This window comes from Schistocerca americana, chromosome 2, assembly GCF_021461395.2.
Source record: "Schistocerca americana isolate TAMUIC-IGC-003095 chromosome 2, iqSchAmer2.1, whole genome shotgun sequence".
NCBI classification, from domain to species: Eukaryota; Metazoa; Arthropoda; class Insecta; order Orthoptera; family Acrididae; genus Schistocerca; species Schistocerca americana.
This window is the reverse complement of record NC_060120.1, coordinates 210049109-210071716: the sequence shown is the minus strand read 5'-3', so window position 1 is coordinate 210071716 and position 22608 is coordinate 210049109. Positions and strand designations below refer to the sequence as shown.

General features: G+C 41.8%; 1 non-coding gene across 1 annotated transcript; it reads left to right on the top strand.

Annotated features, from left to right (window-relative positions):
• The first annotated feature begins 8801 nt into the window (after positions 1-8801).
• Positions 8802-8874, top strand: Trnaa-cgc. The gene has a single exon. It is a non-coding gene; the product is annotated as a tRNA-Ala (tRNA).
• The last annotated feature ends 13734 nt before the right edge of the window (positions 8875-22608 follow it).

Sequence of the window (22608 nt, the reverse complement as noted above, 5' to 3'; positions counted from 1 at the left end):
GTGAGAAGCAATAGATCATTATGTGCTAATGTAAATTTAGAACCTGACAAAGACCTCGAAGTCGTGGCGGGAAAAAAACAAAATGTATAGCAGGGGATCAATAGCTGTATATTTAATAGGATCGTCACATGTGCTCGATGCTGGCACACATGCGGTATTTATTTTCGAGTTATGGGAGAAGAGAGATGTGGTAAAAATCTTACCAAGTTCTCCATCGGATGCAGTTAGTGGAGCTTTTATAGTTCGTAATTTTTCTCTGGTGGATGGTACAGAATAACGATGATAGAATAGGCCCTGAGGGACGCGGACCTGTATACCTGTTTGTAGTTTGGAGAAGCACCACAGTACAGCAGCAAAATCCACGTCCTTCCCCCAGTTCCCGTACTGTCTTTCATACTACCTCGTGTTGCAGGAGCAGGATTCTTTTCTATTGAATGGTCAAAACACAGTTCTGTCGCAGTAACTCAGCTTCGCCTGCTTCTACACGGGTTGCAGAAAGTGGTCGATAAGCTTTCTCCAACTTCTACTCATTTCCAACTTACATTGGAATGAAACTTCCTGGCAGATTAAAACTGTGTGCCCGACCGAGACTCGAACTCGGGACCTTTGCCTTTCGCGGGCAAGTGCTCTACCAACTGAGCTACCTAAGCACGACTCACGCCCGGTACTCACAGCTTAACTTCTGCCAGTATCTCGTCTCCTACCTTCCAAACTTTACAGAAGCTCTCCTGCGAACCTTGCAGAACTAGCACTCCTGAAAGAAAGGATATAGCGGAGACATGGCTTAGCCACAGCCTGGGGGATGTTTCCAGAATGAGATTTTCACTCTGCAGCGGAGTGTGCGCTGATATGAAACTTCCTGGCAGATTAAAACTGTGTGCCCGACCGAGACTCGAACTCGGGACCTTTGCCTTTCGCGGGCAAGTGCTCTACCAACTGAGCTACCGAAGCACGACTCACGCCCGGTACTCACAGCTTTACTTCTGCCAGTATCTCGTCTCCTACCTTCCAAACTTTACAGAAGCTCTCCTGCGAACCTTGCAGAACTAGCACTCCTGAAAGAAAGGGTATAGCGGAGACATGGCTTAGCCACAGCCTGGGGGATGTTTCCAGAATGAGATTTTCACTCTGCAGCGGAGTGTGCGCTGATATGAAACTTCCTGGCTGATTAAAACTGTGTGCCCGACCGAGACTCGAACTCGGGACCTTTGCCTTTCGCGGGCAAGTGCTCTACCAACTGAGCTACCGAAGCACGACTCACGCCCGGTACTCACAGCTTTACTTCTGCCAGTATCTCGTCTCCTACCTTCCAAACTTTACAGAAGCTCTCCTGCGAACCTTGCAGAACTAGCACTCCTGAAAGAAGCTTCTGTAAAGTTTGGAAGGTAGGAGACGAGATACTGGCAGAAGTAAAGCTGTGAGTACCGGGCGTGAGTCGTGCTTCGGTAGCTCAGTTGGTAGAGCACTTGCCCGCGAAAGGCAAAGGTCCCGAGTTCGAGTCTCGGTCGGGCACACAGTTTTAATCTGCCAGGAAGCTTCATATCAGCGCACACTCCGCTGCAGAGTGAAAATCTCATTCTGGTTTACATTGGAATGATCACATGCGCAAAACTGCAGATATGGTCGCGCAGAGTCTGAAGGGCAGTTGCAGGATGTATAGGGACTACCTGAAACCATGTTGGAATTTTACAGTAGCAGATAGGTTCGAGAAAGGTGACTCGTTTCGAGATATGAGAGAGTCAGAAATATGATTCACTAGTGGCTTCTCCATAGGATCCAACGCAGGTATGTGGTTGAATAGAAAGACTTGATTACAAATCATAAACATCATTTCTACCGAAAGTGTAGCACTAGAGATCTGAAAAGCTAGTGTACATTTCTTACGACTGCAATCAGCACACCATCTACTACTGTTTGTGTTACCTCTCAATCAACCATCGCCTATAGCTCAGTGGATGTATCGCATAACCTCTGACATGGCATCGAGACAGAATGCATTATAAGTACTGGAGAAATATCTAGCAGCGGCATGATGGAGTTGCAAATACCGGCTTCATACTACATTCCTTAGCAAAATCACTTTCTAAATTCGGTGATGTGTAATCACACTGCTGGTCTGATAATATACACTCCAGTGATTACCGTCTATATTCAGTGTCGTACTATTTGTCTGGAAAAACACTCCATTCAGAGGAAATGCCATACCTCGATTTGTAAAGCTGGTATAGCTTTAACATGGATACTTGTGTGCACCTGTAGAACCAAGACCGCTTGTGATAGTAATATGGTAGTGTTTTTTACATCTGGTGGCCTGTAAGACGATTACGTCGCTCTTTCTAAGATACAGTGGTAGCACTCGCAAGAAAAACTTATGAGACATGTTCATGCATCACTGATTTTCGGTCAGTATTATTTCGTATCGCCGGCAATCAGTTATTGGCGAAGCATTATACTTAGTAGTAGGAGGTGCATGATAGGTTCACCATAAGCATCAGACTTATAAGGTATGTGTGTGTGTTCTGACATGTGCAAAGGAAACTACTATGTCCAGTCGTAAGGAAGGTATGGATTTGACATGGAATACTGTGATAGCAAATGGAAGAGTATGTCAAGTCATAAGAATGGTACAGATAGTTCTATTTCCAGAGCCACAGCAGTCAGCAAGGTGTATTTTCGATACTTCGCTCATTGTCGAATGTTGTCCAATTGAGACTGCTATCATAATATTTAATTGTAAGTACAAGGATAAAATATATATGAGGCCGGTTTTTTTTCCTAGGACGATTCTGTCTATGCGTGTTTGGCGTGCAGTGCCAGTGCCCTGTGGCGGGAATGATTCACGTTTCCTGCTAACGGTAGGAGCTGTCCGAATGGAGAGGCTGGTTGGGGTGTACGAATCTAGCTGACTTAAGGGGATACGGAATCACCTATCCCCGCAATGTTAATATATGCCTACTATAGGGAACATTTTCTCACAAACTACTGGAGACAGAGACGTAAAAATTTTACTGTATGTGCATTCATATGTTACAACAATACTGAAACAACAGTTTATTGTCAAAGTATTTTCTTACAGAGATATTGTACATTTTTTTTAAGTAAATTTTTTCCATCGCTTTTTACTAGACTATCACCCCTAAGTCTTTTGTAAATCAAGTAATTAAAAAATCGTTGTTTCAGTATGTAATAGGGACCTATGTCACTACGTCATAAAAATTTCAGACTTCTAGGTTGACCAGTACCTGAGATAATGTTCCTAGATGAAGTAAAAAGTAAACTTACGGGAAACGGAGAAAGAAGATTAAAACATTCCTGATCCGTAGCTAATACCCCCTTCACAGTCTTCATAATCATCTTCAAGTCTTCTTTTGGCACCCCTCTGCACCTGTCTTGCTTTTTTCACTAATGTCTTGATTATATTATCAGCATGCCTTAGTCTGTGCTGATCTAAAAAGAACATAGCACGTACCGTACGGGAACCAACACACATACCCAACTTTTGAAGGACCTGGCATTTAGTTATATTTCCAAGATTGAAGGTTGCCACAGCATCATACACACCAAAATGTAGTGTATTAATTCCGACAAACACTGTTTTTGGGAGATGATGCCATATCACACTATTCAAGCACTCGTTGGGGTTCTGCGTTTTTCCGTGAAGACATTTCATCAGAAGACTTCTGTCAGCCAGATCTCTGAAAATGGGCTTTATTTCTGCCATGATGGCTGATGGTAGACTGTGGTGGTGAATGTATTTCTCTCCTGTTGTTAGTCCCCTATTGTATTTACACCAGCTGTTTTCACCTTTGGGGCACAAACCATGTTGTGGATGCTCATCCGTGGATGCGGTGTGGAAATATAAAGCCCATATAGCTCTCCTCATTTCTTCAAGATTGCCTGTATTTTGCCTGATTGCAAGGTCATAGCAGTTCTGAATGTGGTCTATTATGGAATCAGTCAATCTTCCTCTGCCATCCAAGGTTTTCCCATCATCTAGTTTTTTCCCTTTCATAACTGATTTTAACCTTCTCAGCCTGGCACCCATTCTCTTCTGCACATGTCCTATACATTCAAGTTTGCTTATATTTACACTGTTCCCATATGGTTTGCTTTCCAAAACTTCTTTGAATGCTTTAGAGTCACCATCTCCCAGATATTTGACATAGCGAACATTATACCACTGTGAAGAGCGATGAAAAATTTTCTTCACCCCAGCAACCTCCATGCCACCACTACTACCATAATAATTAGCAATACAGTCATCACTGTGTTCATTTTTCAGCCTACCTGTGCACCTACAGTATTTAGACATTATTGCAACATCAATAACCTTGCCAGTATCAACACTAGTTGCTGTTACAACACCATTGTTGGAGGTGTGGCCCCTTTTCTGCCACGTCCCATCAAACGCCACTGTGAGGTCACGACTGCCGTCATTTTCTTCCACTGCTTCTTCCACAGCAACCTGCATTGACTTCTGTGCTACATCTTCAACTGCAGATCCTAGTACATAATTGTAAGCTTCAAACTTTGAAGGTGCACTTGGAAGATTTAGAACACCACATAGCATATCACCAGCTGCTTTGCCCTTACCAATTGCTCGCAATCCATAAACTAACCTAATATTTACACTATAAAGTTCAGTTTTCTTGTATCCATTATTTACAGTTACTGAAACCGAACTTGGAAACTTACAGCTGTATTTACAAACACTGCATATTAAATTAAACTGGGCAGCCAGGCCAACATGGGATTCTACTTTCAGAGAAACGTTTCCATGACATTTTTTGCAGCACAAACTGTTTTCAAGAGCTTCACACAATATATTCGTATCAATGAGTTCAAAAACTTCATTCCCTCTATCAAGTAAATTATATTTCTCTTCCAAATCTCTTAGTTTTTTATGAGAAGCACTGTTTTCATTTGGTGTAAGTTCGTTCGGCAAATCAGTAATAAGTGGATTCACATTTTCCAACAGTGATGATGATGAACTGCTTTGCTTTGCTAATGAATCATTATTTCTTTTCTTTTGCCAGTTCACACACTTTTTAAATACTTTTGCTTTAGCTCTAGGCATTTTCACTGCGAAAAATGAAGCACTAAATACGAAATAACTCAACAACAACTACTTTCTTATATCACACTGTTTACAAAACAGTCCCGCCACAAAGTCAAAGAGTAACTTGAGGAAACCAGAGAGAAACATTTTCGGGCAACTAGTGTATAAATAGTCGCTGGAAACCGGGATATTTGAATTCATGTCACTTTAAAGGTACTGCCAAAAAGTTCATGGTCAGCCACGAGAGACGTGTATAACTAAAGCGCAATACCCGATCTCACAAATATATAAAAATAAAATAGTTATAATTGTAGTAGAGCTTTGTATGATACGTCATTTTAAAGAGGAAATATGGCAGAATATAATACGCCAATAAAAAAAAATTCGATTTTTTAACCCAAAATCCGATTCCGTATCCCCTTAACAATGTCGTCCTCTAGACGGCCGAATAGCGAACTAATACTTAGAATGTGTTGGACAGCTTTCATGATCGTGTGGGATTTTGAGAAGATTCAAATGGATGTGTGGCTGCACATTTCGCGCCTTTATTTGGTTGAGAGGACATCGACTGTGGTTTGCGCGTCTAGCAGGTGAAAGGCGGGCTAGTTCTCTAGACATAAGAAACACCTAGTTGACTTTGTAAATTATGGGGAAGATTTTGAATCTGTTATATCACCGACATCGGTATTCACGGGTGGAAATATTAGTTTTCTCTATTTTTTTCGAGTTTTCACGTAAAGGTCTTTGCAGGCGGGATAAGTTTCTAGTTACGCAATGGTTTACAGCACACTCCACCTGGCTAAAGTTTCGGGTTCCTAGAGAAATAATTTCCAGTCTATATCTTTGGAATTATGTTGTGCAAGCAGTACTGCTATGCAAGCAATTTTGCTATGTGATTGATATCGAGAAGTATCGAAAAAATGGTTTGATATTCTGTCAAACAATGCGAAATTACGTATGTTCTTGTTATGCCAGAGTCTGGAGATGGATCTGTAAAAAATTGTTTTTGCTGCTGAAAGTCTAGTCTGCAAAAGAAAAAAAAAAGATGGTCAGTGCTCCCACACTGGCAATATCAGTAATTCGGTGGGTAAATTCAATAACAGCCAATCATAATGCTCCATTCATTCACAAGACATCCTTTGTGCCGGGACGTAGGAGCGTCTACAAACTGATTCGAACAAGATAGAGACAAGGTATCTACAGAAAGTTCTGAGAAAGTAAGTGTTTAAAGACAAGTTGAAGCAGACCATCCATCTCTGGCGGGGATGCCGTCACTCATCCACCACTGTGGCATTAGGACATCTCCAGGCCAGTAACTTGTAGGATACCGTAAATTCCCGCCAATTTACTCTTCTGTAAGATAGTGCTTAGAGTTCTGTTTGCATAGTTGTTCTGATTTCCGCCCATCTGTGCTTAGACAGTGCTCTCTTTCCAAACAACAGGAATGTGTTTATGATTAATGGTGTTCTTGCGAGTGTGCACAGACATGATGGTTTTAGGGGTGTGAACTTTAAATGTTTCTGAGACGTATGTTGACAGAGGGATGAACATTTCACAGCGATGCGTCAGCCAAGCTGGGCAGGTAAGCATGCATGCACAGCTAGATGGAGCTCGCATGTCCCGTTAGGATCACTAGGAACAATGCAGGCTGTGTTATCCTGGCAAGCATTGTAACAGATTTCTATAGCACATCCAGAGGGGGGACTTGGCTGTTATTGACATAAATATGTGACGTTGGCATAACATTGAGAACCTTTTAGCTGCTATGGAAACACCTCTAGGCGCTGGACCCGCACCGCTGCTATGCATCATTGCGTCAGCAACAGTGCCTAGGTGAACAAGTATTTCGACAGGTATTTCTCAGGAGTCAAATATGAAAGGGATGCCGCTGCTTCATGCTTTCGGAACCTGAATGGACACCTGTGCATGGCTCAGCACCTGACGGCTGTGTCATCACTTCGCAGGGCCCCCAGGTTCACCCTGACTCCTGAGGGCACGTGCATAGTCAGTGACATCGTCATCGGGCGTCGGGTGGCAGGATGCGTTTTTTACTAGCGATCTTTTGTTTAAGCTATATTCCATTGATTTCACAGAACAATAGGATGCTGAGAATTAAAAAAAAACTACCTCATACATGTGAAGAATATTGATTTAATTAATTTGCATAAATTTTTTATATCAACGTGGTGTTAGTGGTACAATAGTTAAGGGGAGGGTGTGCGCGAGTGGGTGGCATGGAACAGAGCAGCAGGTTAAGTGCAGAACACTAGGTTAATTTGCATAATTTTTATGTAAAACGCAGTACAGTAGTTTAAGGGGGTGGGTGACAAAGGAGAATGCGCCAGAAATGGCGTTCAAAGGCATGTGAAATTCGCAAAGCGTACCAGAAAATGGAGGGGGTGCGGTGGCCTGGTGTAATGTTAAGCTCTCTCTATACAGCTTAAGCGTTTCCGTGGACTTACTTGTTGAAGAATGCTGGTTCTGCTGCTTTCTTGTAGTGCCGATGTCTCCTGCTAGCACCGGACGCTTCTCCGATGATTTCACTGCTAGGAAGGGGAAATTTTCACTCTCTGGTCCTCTCTCTCTTCTTATTTAAAAAATATGCTACTCTTGGAATATCATTCAATGCACCAGAACATATTTATTTCCACTTTGTACAAAAGAACAACTAAACTTTATGACGTAAGCCCACATATTGTTAGGCACCCAGAATCAGTGAATTACACATTTCTGAACACAATTAATCCATAAGCTTTTATCGTGGCTGACTATCCACGTCCAGTCCACATACTCTCAACAGCAGTTCAACGTCTAATAAACAGTCACTATCTCGAGTCACTCCATTTGTTTTTCAATAGTACAAAGCTACAATACTCTTTGCAGCCGGCCACGGAGCTTCCGGGCCGTATTTGATTATTCTTGGCAGGTCGCGCTGAATACTTGCCAGCGCCGACGAATTATCTCCCTTCCAGTTTCGCCGAAATGGGGTGCCATGGAAAACCACTTAACAGAACAATAGGTTAAGTGCCAACAAAGGGCTAAACATTAGTTTAAGATTCCCAGAGTGCAGTGCCGAACATTAGGTTACACAACATGTTTGCCCCATGTAATTACTTCTTACAAGACCTACATGTTTCCAAAGAGCAGAGAATGATGAGCAAGAGAAATCCAACCCCCACAAACTGAATTTTTTTTTTATAAATAATCAATATACCATTAATTTCCTGTTATGAGATCCTTCCTCCCCACCAAAGTGTCACCAATTTCCATATAGTCTGTACCTTGCCTTGAACCTAAATTGTTTAAATAAACAGTATTCCACACATTGTCTAAAATGTTTAAACAATATTCCATACACAGCAATTGATTTCTGGACATATTCTTTAACTAAATAAATAAACTATATTCCATACAGTGCCATAAATAATTAAATAATTTTCTGTACATTGTCTGCAACCTAATTCCCTCCAAATGACCGATCAACTGAGTCTATTTGCTGCCAATTTCTGGGAGGGAGGACGGGAGGGGAGGGGGTTTACCAGAGGGGGAGAGGTTAATTAACTGATCAATTTAATTAAGTAGTCAATCGAACTGATAAGAGTGAGAGGGGGCTATTCCAATAACTCAGACCTGAAAAAAGTGTACCTGTAGCAGCGAGGGGGGAAAAGGAAGGATCCTTTTAGCAGGACACTAGGTTACGTAGCATCTTAACAATAGGTTAAGTACCAGTCAGTTAAAGGAGAGCGTGGTGGCGCAGTGGTTAGCGCACTGGACTCGCATTCGGGAGGACGACGGTTCAATCCCGTCTCTGGCCATCCTGATTTAGGTTTTCCGTGATTTCCCTAAATCGCTTCAGGCAAATGCCGGGATGGTTCCTTTGAAAGGGCACGGCCGATTTCCTTCCCCATCCTTCCCTCACCCGAGCTTGCGCTCCGTCTCTAATGGCCTCGTTGTCGACGGGACTTTAAACACTAAGCTCCTCCTCCTCCTTAAAGGAGAACAATAGGTTAATGACCTTTTAATCATAGGACAACAATAGGTTTGTTCCTGAGTGCATACCTGCCCCTAATGTAGGCAACCCACACTAACAAAATGGGCCAGCTCTCTCTTTGGGCCGGCCGCGGTGGCCGTGCGGTTCTAGGCGCTGCAGTTCGGAACCGCGGGACTGCTACGGTCGCAGGTTCGAATCCTGCCTCGGGCATGGAAGTGTGTGATGTCCTTAGGTTAGTTAGGTTTAAGTAGTTCTAAGTTCTAGGGGACTGTTGACCTAAGATGTTAAGTGCCATAGTGCTCAGAGCCATTTGAACCATTCTCTCTTTGGTCTACTACTACCGAGGACACTGATGACGACTATAAATCAACTGCGTGCCTTCCATATGCCGGGAAAGTGTCTTCTGAAATAGGCAGACGGCTTTGGAAAAGTGAAATCAGGGTTGTCTTCTGTCCACCAGCAAAGAGCTTGGCCCTGGTTGTATCCGTTGAAGATGACTCACAACTAAAAAAAGCGGTTGTTAACAAAATTCCCTGTTAGCGTGATGCTGCATACATAATTCAGATGACACGAACTGTCCAAGATCGTTCTACAGAACATGAAAGATACAACTGTCTTCGGCAAACGTTAAGATCAGCAGATCAGCAGTAGCAGAACATTGTATTTCCATGGGATAGACAATGGAATACATAAGAAAAAAAAATTTAGCTCCAGTTTCCAGCTTTTGGGCTTTAGTAATCAAAGAACCGGTGGAAATATGTCTTGCCGATAACCTTATAAATCGTAACAACGGCTTTAAGCTGAATAAAAATTAGAATCCTGTAATTAAAATTACGACTCACAACGGAAATGACGGGGTCATTCGATACTCAATGATTACATCATCTCTCATTTCTACCACCAAGGGCAGCACTCACAACTCGGCTGGCCGAAAGACGCCAGCACGTTTCGCACACGCGAGGTTCTGCATAAATATTGCAAATGCACTTGGGATCTTCAATAGTCGTCCACTCTCTTAAAGATGGCCGTATGCCTCTGGGCCGAAATATCGTGGCAGAATGTGGACAGGATCCGGTTGTACACCAGAAAATTATTAGAAGAAGAAATGCGACGGGAAAATTTTAGAAGTTACGAGATAAATGTAGCCGTTACTCATAACTGATGAGGCTTCTTCAAATGAGAGAAGGTTACTAATTCAGACAAAAATAAATCACCAGTCGTGTTGCATTTTGGCGGAAACCTGAAACCCAGCGTATTTTTCATAGGGAACGACTGGAATGGAAACTTAGCTAAGGGTTTTATTCCCTGGTCTTCGTCTGAGAAATCTGAAAGTCATTCACAGCAAACAATGTACTATATTACTGCTCCTATCCTCATTCAGAGTGAAGTGGTTAACTTCTTCGCCATAATTGCCTTTTGATGTGTTAAAGATAGATTATATACACTTATAATCTGTTTTACCCTTAGTGTAGATTATATATACTTATAATCTGTTTTACCCTTAGTGTATAGGATTAAATTTGTTTTTTTTTTCTAATAGAACGGTGCTGCATTTTTGCTGCAGGTTGAACTGACCCAATAAAACGCTTATGTAACTCTGAAACTGTGGACACACTGAAGACTTGCAGAAAACCTTAGTCAAAATCAATATCACTGATGAATGAAAAGATACTTGTTGTAAGAAGATTCACTTGTTCCATCTATACAGGGATGGGAACGAAATGATGGTGCGCTATTTGTTGTGCTTTTTCATATGTCAAAGATAACCGAAATGTAAGAATAAAATCCTTTGATAAGTTTCAGTCCTACAGGATCCCTCAGGGACTTGATCAGAATTGGAGAATTATTTTCATCTGCCTTGTTAAACTTTTTCTTCTTCAGACAATTGTATTCAGTGACAAGTTTTGAGCAACGCATATGGTACATTTATCTAGAGGCCACGTTAACTTTAGCTAATTTCATTCGCAGCAACAAATGGCGTAATATACACACAACGCAAAATCATAACGACCCGTAATTTTCATTCCAAATGTTCGGATTTCAGCAGTCTGTCTTAAATCCGAATTTCGCAATAAGTCTGACACTAGCGAGATGATGGGCACTCCACCATGGCGCTGATATGTAATGCTAAGAGTAACAAAAAAAGCAATTTTATTAATAAGTAGTTTGTGTAAAATCGTCTGAGAAAGACTGCAGGGCTCATGCACCCGCGTGACATTCTATTCGTAATGGGGCTGCTGCACCTTGACAAGAACTTTTTTCTTAGTAGCAGGCTGATCAGCGTTTCCCTGTGTGCACCCATAGGCATGTGTAGTTGCAGTGGACTGCATGGTGTGTCGTCACAGAGGCTACTGGCTTCCTTTTTGTTCTTACACTTACTCCTTACATTTTCAACTTTCATATCATAATTACATGTTTAATGAAACTTCCTGGCAGATTAAAACTGTGTGCCGGGCCGAGACTCGAACTCGGGACTTTAACCTTTCGCAGGCAAGTGCTCTACCAACTGATCTACCCAAGCATGACTCACAGCCCGTTCTCACAGCTTTAATTCCGCCAGTACCTCGTCTCCTACCTTCCAAACTTCGCAGAAGCTCTCCTGCATACCTTGCAGAACTAGCACTCCTGGAAGAGAGAATATTGCGGAGACATGGCTTAGCCACAGCCTAGGGGATGTTTCCAGAATGAAATATTCACTCTGCAGCGGAATGTGGGCTGATATGAAACTTCCTGGCAGATTAAAACTGTGTGCTGGGCCGAGACTCGAACTCGGGACTTTTGCCTTTCGTGGGGCAGTGCTTTAATCTGCCAGGAAGTTTCATATCAGCCCACACTCCGCTGTAGAGTGAAAATTACATTCTGGAAACATCCCCTAGGCTGTGACTAGGCCATGTCTCCGCAGTATCCTTTCTTCCAGGGGTGCTAGTTCTGCAAGGTATGCAGGAGGGCTTCTGCGAAGTTTGGAAGGTAGGAGACGAGGTACTGGTGGAATTAAAGCTGTGAGGATGGGCTGTGAGTCGTGCTTGGGTAGCTCAGTTTGTAAAGCACTTGCCCGCGAAAGGCAAAAGTCCCGATTTCGAGTCACGGCCCGGCACACAGTTTTAATCTGCCAGGAAGTTTCATATCAGCGCACACTCCGCTGCAGAGTGAAAATTTCATTCTGGTCACATGTTTAATGTTCGTGTTTGCAAGAAAACCTACCTACCAGGTGTAGAATTATGAAACCGGATTTTGGTTCAATAATTATACATTCTATTGTTTGAAACTGATAAACAATATTTTATTCAAAACAATCTCCATTGCTATTTAGACATTTCTCCCTCCTCTCCGGCAGGCTACGAATGCCACACCAAAAAAACAGTTCTTCTTTTGAAGCGAACCAATCAGCGAGCCATTTTCGGACATCTTCATACGAACTGAAGCGTTGTTCAGCGAGAGCGTGTCCCAGTGATGCAAACAGATGGTAAACTGACGGAGCCAAGCCTGGAGAATAAGCCGCATGTCCTAGTATTTCCCAAATGAACGCCTCGATCGTTTCCCTGAACTCATTTTTCCACTTTCTGCACCTTTCACATTGCTTTTAACCGAGGAGGAAAGGCTTTCTGCGTTACAGTCAATTGTTCCACGAGTTCCTGTTGAGTTTGAGTATCATCTTCATCCGACGAGGCGTGCAATTCGTTTTCTTCGAACTTTTTCGCTGGTTTCCCGCACTCGTCGTTTCTCACGTCAAAATCACCACTTTTAAATTTTTTGAACCACTCAAAACACTGTGTTTTCCCAGGAGAATGTTCGCCGAAAGCTTCGACAAACATTCGATGCGATTCTGCAGCAGTTTTCTTCAAATGACAACAGAAAACCAATGTTGCCCGCTAATTGTAGTTCGTAGGCACAAAACTCGACATGTTTACGGGTTTGAAACAGATACCGATGTATGGAACTTAGCTAACTGTGTGTTGACATTCGTCGTCAACCGCTGAACAGGAAGCAAGATGGTGCTGCAGACGCGGTCGGGCACGGGCCATATACTGACGGCTAGCACCATCTATAGGGAAATTCCGGTTTCATACTACTTCTACACCTGGTACTTCTTTGTGTAAAAAGTTTGCGCAATGAACAAAATAGTAAGCAAGACATGCCATTATGACTTGTGGACGCACCAATATGAAAGATTCTTGAAATGTCGATGGAACTGAACTGCATGGAGGTATACGTCGATGCAGGCCTGAGTTCTTGTTTTATTAGATTATCAGTACGTCAGTGTCACTGTAGTTTACATGTCTTCTCTCTTTCAAATATTACCTATGACATGTCACTGGGTGTACGGCCCTTAATGCCAAAAACCAATCAATTCGTTTTTGAACGCGTGTTCCACCAATTTGCAATTCAATAAATGTCACTAGTAGGCAGTTCAGATGGTATTATTCAATCATCGATCAAAGGGCAGAACAAATTTGGTACAATGTATTTGTCAGGTACAATCACGAACATAAGTGTGCATAATAAGAAATATTATGTATATATATGAAGAGTATACGGGAATAGCGATCAAGGTCCATCAAAATTTAAAGTTTAGTTCAAAAAGCTGTCTTATGGGGGAATGGAAGTACTATAATGTGGCAAGGTTTGTTTTTTGTAAAAACGTTCAAGCCGCTCGAAGATATATGAGGCGTCCAGATGCAAACTGCTGTAAATCCACTTTTTCTCGAAAATGAGTTGGTGCCACCATTTTGTTCTCTGTGCAGCCATCTATCGATTACGCTCTTAAAACACGAACAAAACAGCTTTTTTCTGCCCTAAAATGTACCTTGAAAACTGTCTACAGATGCAAAACTCTGTCTTTCCACTTCTGGTTGCAAAGCAAAACTTAGTGAATCCATTGTATGATAAAGAAGCACAACTTGGTGTATCCTTAGCATGCGCCATTATTAAAAAGGTTTGAAGATGCAAAAACTCGCTTTGTACACATTATGTATTTTGTCCGAATAATACAGCCTTCCCAGCTTATTACTTCATAAACTTTACTTTTGAGCCTATGGGTGGCAATTTGTCAAGTTGTCCCTACTGCAAACTAATGTGAAATAAAAAACAGTAGCATGTCAACTGTTACCTAGCCATATTGGCGCGTTTTTCTTGGCTTGGCTTGTTTGTGAGTGCATGGAGAGCGTTTGTGGTAATGTTGTTGGATAAAATACAAAGAGTGCTTTATCATTTCCTCCATAATCATGGATGTTACAGATGTAATACATGTACTGGAAGAGGAACAAAGCAAAACGCATGAGGTAAGATTTAGTCCTCAACCCCTAGTATTTTGTGCTATTTCGCTGCATGGAAATAATAAGAACTTCATTACCAACATTTCTGTAAACAGTAAGTTACACTGTGATGTTTTAGGTTTATGTTAATATAAATTATGGTCATTTCATATGGCTGAAGTCAGGAACGATTTCCTTGAATGAACAGTGCATCATTGATTTTATAGTCATTTGTTTAGGAAAACGTACTACAGTATATGATTTTTTAGTGCATTATCCTAGCTTTCTCCTTATTAGTACTGTTCTTTGGTAGATATTCCGCAAGTGGGTTCCCATTGCAAGCAAGAAGCTTCATCGGTATGCCAGTATGCAAGAGTATCAATGCTGGATACAAGGAGATCACATCAGGCCTTTTATAAAGTTGCAGACAAAATTAAACAGGACGAGTTTATAATTATACACACATAAGTCGAATCTCCGAGAAGGCGTTAGATTGAAGCAGCAGATTCCAGGAAAAACATAAATACTTCAATCAGATACTATTTGGCCCATCTGAAAGCAGCAAACCAAACTCAACAATTGCGCGTGTGCCGAAAGATGTTTACTAGTGTTCTTAGCATATCAACAGCGAGAATACAAAGAGTCTGTAGAAGGTACTTACAGTCAGGACAAGCTCCAATTGAAAGACGAGGTGGAGACCGAATGGCGAATATTTATCAAGGAAAACGAGATGCGGTTAAGGAGTTTACTGAGAAGCTGAAACCAGAGCAATCACACTACTGACGTGGAAAAAACATCAGTAGATTCTTTATATCCAGTGAATTATCGATTGCAAAGCTTTGGAAAATGTTTAATGCGGAACCAGAGAAAACTGAGGATAAAGTTACGCACGAGTTTTTCAGATCTATTTTTGTATCTGATTATAATATCAGTTTCGCAAATAAAGAAACTAACACGAACAACTGGAGATGAGGTGAAGAAACAAGAATTGACAACACAACTTCCTTTACACAAAGCTAAGACAAATGCTTTTTATGACATACTGAAAGTTGAGGACTGTGGTGAAATAACCCTGACATTTGACTCCCAGAAAAACCTTCCACTGCAAGATCAAAGATCTTATTATAGACGTTAAATGTACGTGTTTAATTTTAAAATCTGTCACGAACCATCTGGTTCATGGCAAAACAAGGAGAACACATTTATATACACATAGAAAGAAACAGACTTTGCAAAGGGATCCAATGAAATTGTGTCTTGTGTACATCACAGGTTAACATCTACAGACCTACCTGACAATCATACCATTCGACTGATGTCAGACAGTTGTGGAGGGCAAAACAAAAACCAGACGACGTTGGATATGCTGTGCTATTGGCTAACACAAGAAGCTCCTGTCAACGCGAAACGAGTGAAGATATTCTATCCAATGGTTGGACATTCGTTTCTACCACCCGATATAATTTTTGGCCGAATATAAAAGGTTCTCAGGTCTGAAGTCAAAATTACCTCACCGAGTAAGTACAGTGAAGTGTCTGAGGATCACGGAATAGTTTTACATTTAGGAGTAGATGTCAACAATCTGTGTTCGAAGGATGCAGTTGCTGATGTCATTAAGCCACCTCCTCAACTGCACTTTAGATTTGCCCCTGTGAAACGGATTGTGATCACCAGAAGTAAACAAAGAAGCGCACTAGTAAGAGGTGACGTGGCGTATAGAATGGACGCTGGTGAAGGAAGAGGGATATGCAGACGAGGCAAAGCCTACTCGTCCATGGAGCCAACGTTATCAGAATTGGAAAAGCCTTAAAGGAAGCTAAAGTGAGGGACGTTGATTCCCTGCTCAAAAAGCATTTCGGGCACACTTGGGAAGAAAACGAAAATCCTGCTTTCTACCAGAATGTTTTCCCTTGTCAGACAGCTGGGAACAATGCAGATTGAGATTAAGAATTTGAAATTCATCCAGAGGACAATGAGCTGCCAGTGTAATTTAGAGGGGACTGGACAGGACTTAAAAGCTTTTGACGTATTAACTACTTGCAAATTATTGTTTGCTGTCACACACTTTGTATTAACTACTTTCGAACTATTATTTAATGTCACATAATTTGTAATCACATTCAGTTTTAGTCATTAAATCTTTTGTAACAGCATTAAGGTGTCTTTTTATTTTTATGTAATGATAATATATGCACATCGACCTCTACAGAAGCATAACTCTGTAGATCCCTGGGAACAGAGGCAAAACTCGATGAATCCAAATTGTTTTAGGTAATAACTAGCAAAATAAAAGCCGAATATTTCAGGGATTGTCGTAAATATACTCGTTAGGAAAGCATAAATCTATGATGAAAAGTAATTTCGAATATCTGCCATATGAAGTAAGTAAGAAGTTTTTTGCGTTCCCTGAAAAAAAAAAAAAGTTCTAGAGCACTCACTGCAGTTTGCTTCTGGGCGCCTAATATGCCAAAGTATTGATGTAACTGAGAAAAACGATCAAGGTCTACTCGGTGATGAGGAAGAACGATCAGGGTCCATTTTCTACTTAGAGCTCTTCTCCTTTTATGTTTCATCTTACAACGCTGTAGCTTCATGCTACTGGTTTTCCAACATTACTTGCCAGTCGCCTACACGTTGTAAACGATGTGCGATCTGTTACAATGCTTAGGTGACAAACGTCGTGGTATACCTCCTAATACCGTACTGGACTTCCTTTTGCCCAGCGTAGTGCAGCAACTCGATTTGGCAAGGACTCAACACGTCGCTAGAAGACCCTGCAGAAATATTGAGCCATGCTGCCTCTATAACCATCTATAATTGCGAAAGTGTTGTCGGCGCAGGATTTTGTGTACAAACTGACCGCTCGATTATGTCCCATATGTGTTCGTGGGATTCTTGTCGGGTGATCTGGGCGGCCAAATCATTCGGTCGAATTGTCCAGAATGTTCTTCAAACCAACTGCGAACAACTGTGGCCCAGTGACACGCCGCATTGTCATACATCAAAAGTCCACTGTTATTTGGGAACATGAAGTCCATGAACGGCTGCACATGGTTTCCAAGTAGCTGAACATACCATTTCCAGTCAATGATCGGTTCAACTGGACCAGGAGCCCCCAGTCCATTCCATACAAACACAACCTACACCATTATGGAGCCACCACCAGCTTGCATGGTGTCTTCTGGACAACCTGGTTGCATGGCTTCATGGAGTATGCGCCATAATAGAATCCCAAAAGTAGCTCTTACCAACGGAAATCGCGACTAATCTGACAAGGCCATAGTTTTCCAGTCACGCAGGGTACAAACGATATATTCACAACCCAGGAGAGACGCTGCAGGCAATGTCGTGGGCAAAGACACTCACGTCAGTTGTCTGCTGCCACAGCCCATTCACGCTAAATTTCGCCGCACTGTCCTAACGGATAAGTGCGTCGCAAGTCCCAAACTGATGTCTCACAGTGCTGCTTGTCTGTTAGCACTGACACCTCTACATAAACACTGCTGCTCTCGGTCGTTAAGTGAAGGCTGTAGGCCATTGCGTTGTCCATCGTGAGAGGTAATGTCCAAAATTTGGTACTCTTAGCATACTCTTAACGCTCTGGATTTCGGGTTATTGAATTCCATAACGATATCCGAAATGGAATGTCCCAAGCATCTAGCTCCAACTATCATTCCGAATTCAAAGTCTGTAATTCCTGTCGTACGACCATAATCGCGTTCAGAAAACTTTTCATATGAATTACCTGAGCACAAATGTTAGCTCCGCCAATGCACTGTCCTTTTATACCTCATATACCTAATACGGCTGCAAAATACTAACACGAATTCTTTAGAGACGAATGGAAAAACTGGTAGAAGCCGACCTCGGGGAAGATCAGTTTGGATTCCGTAGAAATGTTGGAACACGTGAGGCAATACTGACCCTACGACTTATCTTAGAAAATAGATTAAGGAAAGGCAAACATACGTTTCTAGAATTTGTAGACTTAGAGAAAGCTCTAGACAATGTTGACTGGAATACTCTCTTTCAAATTCTGAAGGTGGCGGGGGTAAAATACAGGGAGCGAAAGGCTATTTACAATTTGTACAGAAACCATATGGCAGTTAAAAGAGTCGAGGGACATGAAACGGAAGCAGTGGTTGGGAAGGGAGTGAGACAGGGTTGTAGCCTATCCCCGATATTATTCAATCTGTATATTGAGCAAGCAGTAAAGGAAACAAAAGAAAAATTCGGAATAGGAATTAAAATCCATGGAGAACAAAAATAAAAACTTTGAGGTTCGCTTATGACACTGTAATTCTGTCAGAGACAGCAAAGGACCTGGAAGAGGAGTTGAACGGAATGGACAGTATCTTGAAAGGAAGATATAAGATGAACATCAACGAAAGCAAAATGGAATGTAATCCAATTAAATCGGATGATGCTGCGGGAATTAGATTAGGAAATGAGACACTTAAAGTAGTAAATGAGTTTTGCTATTTGGGGAGCAAAATAACTGATGATCGTCGAAGCAGAGAGGATATAAAATGTAGACTGGCAATGGCAAGGAAAGCGTTTCTGAAGAAGAGAAATTTGTTAATATCGAGTATAAATTTAAGTGTCAGGAAGTCGTTTCTGAAAGTATTTGTATGGAGTGTAGCCATGTATGGAAATGAAACATGGACGATAAATAGTTAGACAAGAAGAGAATAGAAGCTTTTGAAATGCGGTGCTACAGAAGAAAGCTGAAGAGTAGATGGGTAGATTACGTAACTGATGAGGAAGTATTGAATAGAATTGCGGCGAAAAGAAATTTGTGGCCCAACTTGACTAGAAGAAGGGATCGGTTGGTAGGACATGTTCTCAGGCATCAAAGGATCACCAATTTAGTATTGGCGGGCAGCGTGGAGGGTAAAAATCGTAGAGGGAGACCAAGAGATGAATACACTAAGCGGATTCAGAAGGATGTAGGATGCAGTAGGTGCTGGGAGATGAAGAAGCTTGCACAGAATAGAGTAGCATGGAGAGCTGCATCAAACCAGTCTCTGGACTGAAGACCACAACAATAACAACATACCTAATACTACCGCCAGCTGTATACGTGCATATCATTATCCCATGACTTCTGTCATCTCAGTGTAAAGCAAAGACTGGTATATAATTGCTACACAATGTGCAAAATGGTTCAAATGGCTCTGAGCACTATGGGACTTAACATCTGAGGTCATCAGTCCCCTAGAACTTAGAACTACTTAAACCTGACTAACCTAAGGACATCACACACATCCATGCCCGAGGCAGGATTCGAACCTGCGAGCGCAGCGGTCGCGCGGTTTCAGACTGTAGCACCCAGAACCGCTCGGCCATTCCGGTCGGCACACAATGTGCATCCATAGTAGGCTGGAAAAGAAGTTCTTCTCGTTAAGTTGAGCGGAAACACTCTTGTGTTGCTGTTATCGAGATTGCGTGTAAAATTATTTGCTAAGTGAAGTGAAGGCATCAGAAATGTCGGAGAAACTAGATAAAGATTCCATATTTGTGCAGAATACAGGTACAAGCAAAAGATAAGATTTGGGTCGTTTTTCTGATTTTTCGAAAACTCTTGTGGGCCATGAGTCATGTTAAAGGTGACGATTGTAAGTACTTTAGATTGAGATGTTTTCAGATTGTTCCATTTATAGAAGGGAATAGTTTAATGAAGGTATTCAATCAAATGGCTTCCTATGATACAAAAAACTGGTCTTATGAGTGAAAATCCTGTGATGAGAGGAACACCAAAGAAAAGTCCAGATGAAACTGCGTGTCGCGATTTTTATTATGTCTATAAGGTGCGCATTAAGAGATGGACAATTACGTCATGTTGAGGTATGTCAACCAACGTTCTTGTAAAAAGGCAGTGGTTGCTACAGGGAAAGCACCTGTGGCGACCAGAGGAAAGCATAACACTAGACCATACAGACGTAAAGGGTGAACCGTATCTAAAGTGCATCAACATGTACAGTCACTGAGAGACCGCAAATCACATTATACGAGAGGGGATTAAACATAAACGGGATTTTTGTTCCTGAACATCAACAGTTGGTAGGACTGGCCCCGCGCTTGTGCTATGCTTAGGCGGGACAGTTAGAAGTGAGGAGAGCGTGCTGTCAGATATTTCCCGCCGTTTCGTCAGTAACGCTCACGATGTCTGAGCGACAGGTGCACCAATACATTGTACAGTGCATAATTATCAAATTTCTTGCTCGTGAAGGAGTTACAGCGGCGGAAATTTGCCAAAGATTGACTCCACAGTTCGGTGATAAAACATTATCAAGGACACGTGTGTTTGCCTGGCATAAGAAGTTCAAGGTAGGATAAGAACGTGTGTAAAATCAGCAACACGGTCGCCGTCCTCGCACCGGCATTACAGACAAAAACATTCGTGCGGTTTAAAAGACATTATTGACGACGATCGACGGGCGATAGTATCAGAAATTGCACAAAAAGTCGGAATAAGTTATGGGAGCTGTCAAGCAATCATAACAAACGACCCACAATTCCGTAAAGTGTGTTCCAGATGGGTCCCTAAACTTTTGGCCGAAAATCTGAAGTTGAGACGTTCGGATATCCGTCAGAGGCTTACAGCAAGGTTTGCGGAAGAAGGTGATGCATTTTTGAGTCGGATCGTCACCAGCGGCGAAACATGGGTTCACCACTATACTCCAGCATCCGAACAAGCCAGTAAGGGGTGGCGGAGGAAAGGGGAGGCAGCACCAGTGAAAGCCAAGATGCGACTGTCAGCTAGCAAGGCTCTTTCAACCGTTTTTTTCCATCAGCGAGGCGTTTTGCTTATTGATTTTTTGCATGAGCGACGCACAATCAATCCTGCTAACTACCGCGAACTGCTGAGAGTTGCATATCGCCGCAAAAGACGAGACTAATCGATTTGACAGGTCATCCTCCTCCACGACAATGCGCGACCCCATACTGCAGCTCTAACTCTCTTCAAGCTACAGGAAATGCACTGGACTGCACTTGATCATCCTCCTTGCAGCCCGGACTTATCGCCCTGCGGTTTCCATTTGTTCGGACCGCTTAAGGGGATACGGAATCGGATTTTGGGTTAAAAAATCGAATTTTTTTTTATTGGCGTATTATATTCTGCCATGTTTCCTCTTTAAAATGACGTATCATACATAGCTCTACTACAATTATAACTATTTTATTTTTATATATTTGTGAGATCGGGTATTGCACTTTAGTTATACACGTCTCTCGTGGCTGACCATGAACTTTTTGGCAGTACCTTTAAAGTGACATGAATTCAAATATCCCGGTTTCCAGCGACTATTTATACACTAGTTGCCCGAAAATGTTTCTCTCTGGTTTCCTCAAGTTACTCTTTGACTTTGTGGCGGGACTGTTTTGTAAACAGTGTGATATAAGAAAGTAGTTGTTGTTGAGTTATTTCGTATTTAGTGCTTCATTTTTCGCAGTGAAAATGCCTAGAGCTAAAGCAAAAGTATTTAAAAAGCGTGTGAACTGGCAAAAGAAAAGAAATAATGATTCATTAGCAAAGCAAAGCAGTTCATCATCATCACTGTTGGAAAATGTGAATCCACTTATTACTGATTTGCCGAACGAACTTACACCAAATGAAAACAGTGCTTCTCATAAAAAACTAAGAGATTTGGAAGAGAAATATAATTTACTTGATAGAGGGAATGAAGTTTTTGAACTCATTGATACGAATATATTGTGTGAAGCTCTTGAAAACAGTTTGTGCTGCAAAAAATGTCATGGAAACGTTTCTCTGAAAGTAGAATCCCATGTTGGCCTGGCTGCCCAGTTTAATTTAATATGCAGTGTTTGTAAATACAGCTGTAAGTTTCCAAGTTCGGTTTCAGTAACTGTAAATAATGGATACAAGAAAACTGAACTTTATAGTGTAAATATTAGGTTAGTTTATGGATTGCGAGCAATTGGTAAGGGCAAAGCAGCTGGTGATATGCTATGTGGTGTTCTAAATCTTCCAAGTGCACCTTCAAAGTTTGAAGCTTACAATTATGTACTAGGATCTGCAGTTGAAGATGTAGCACAGAAGTCAATGCAGGTTGCTGTGGAAGAAGCAGTGGAAGAAAATGACGGCAGTCGTGACCTCACAGTGGCGTTTGATGGCACGTGGCAGAAAAGGGGCCACACCTCCAACAATGGTGTTGTAACAGCAACTAGTGTTGATACTGGCAAGGTTATTGATGTTGCAATAATGTCTAAATACTGTAGGTGCACAGGCAGGCTGAAAAATGAACACAGTGATGACTGTATTGCTAATTATTATGGTAGTA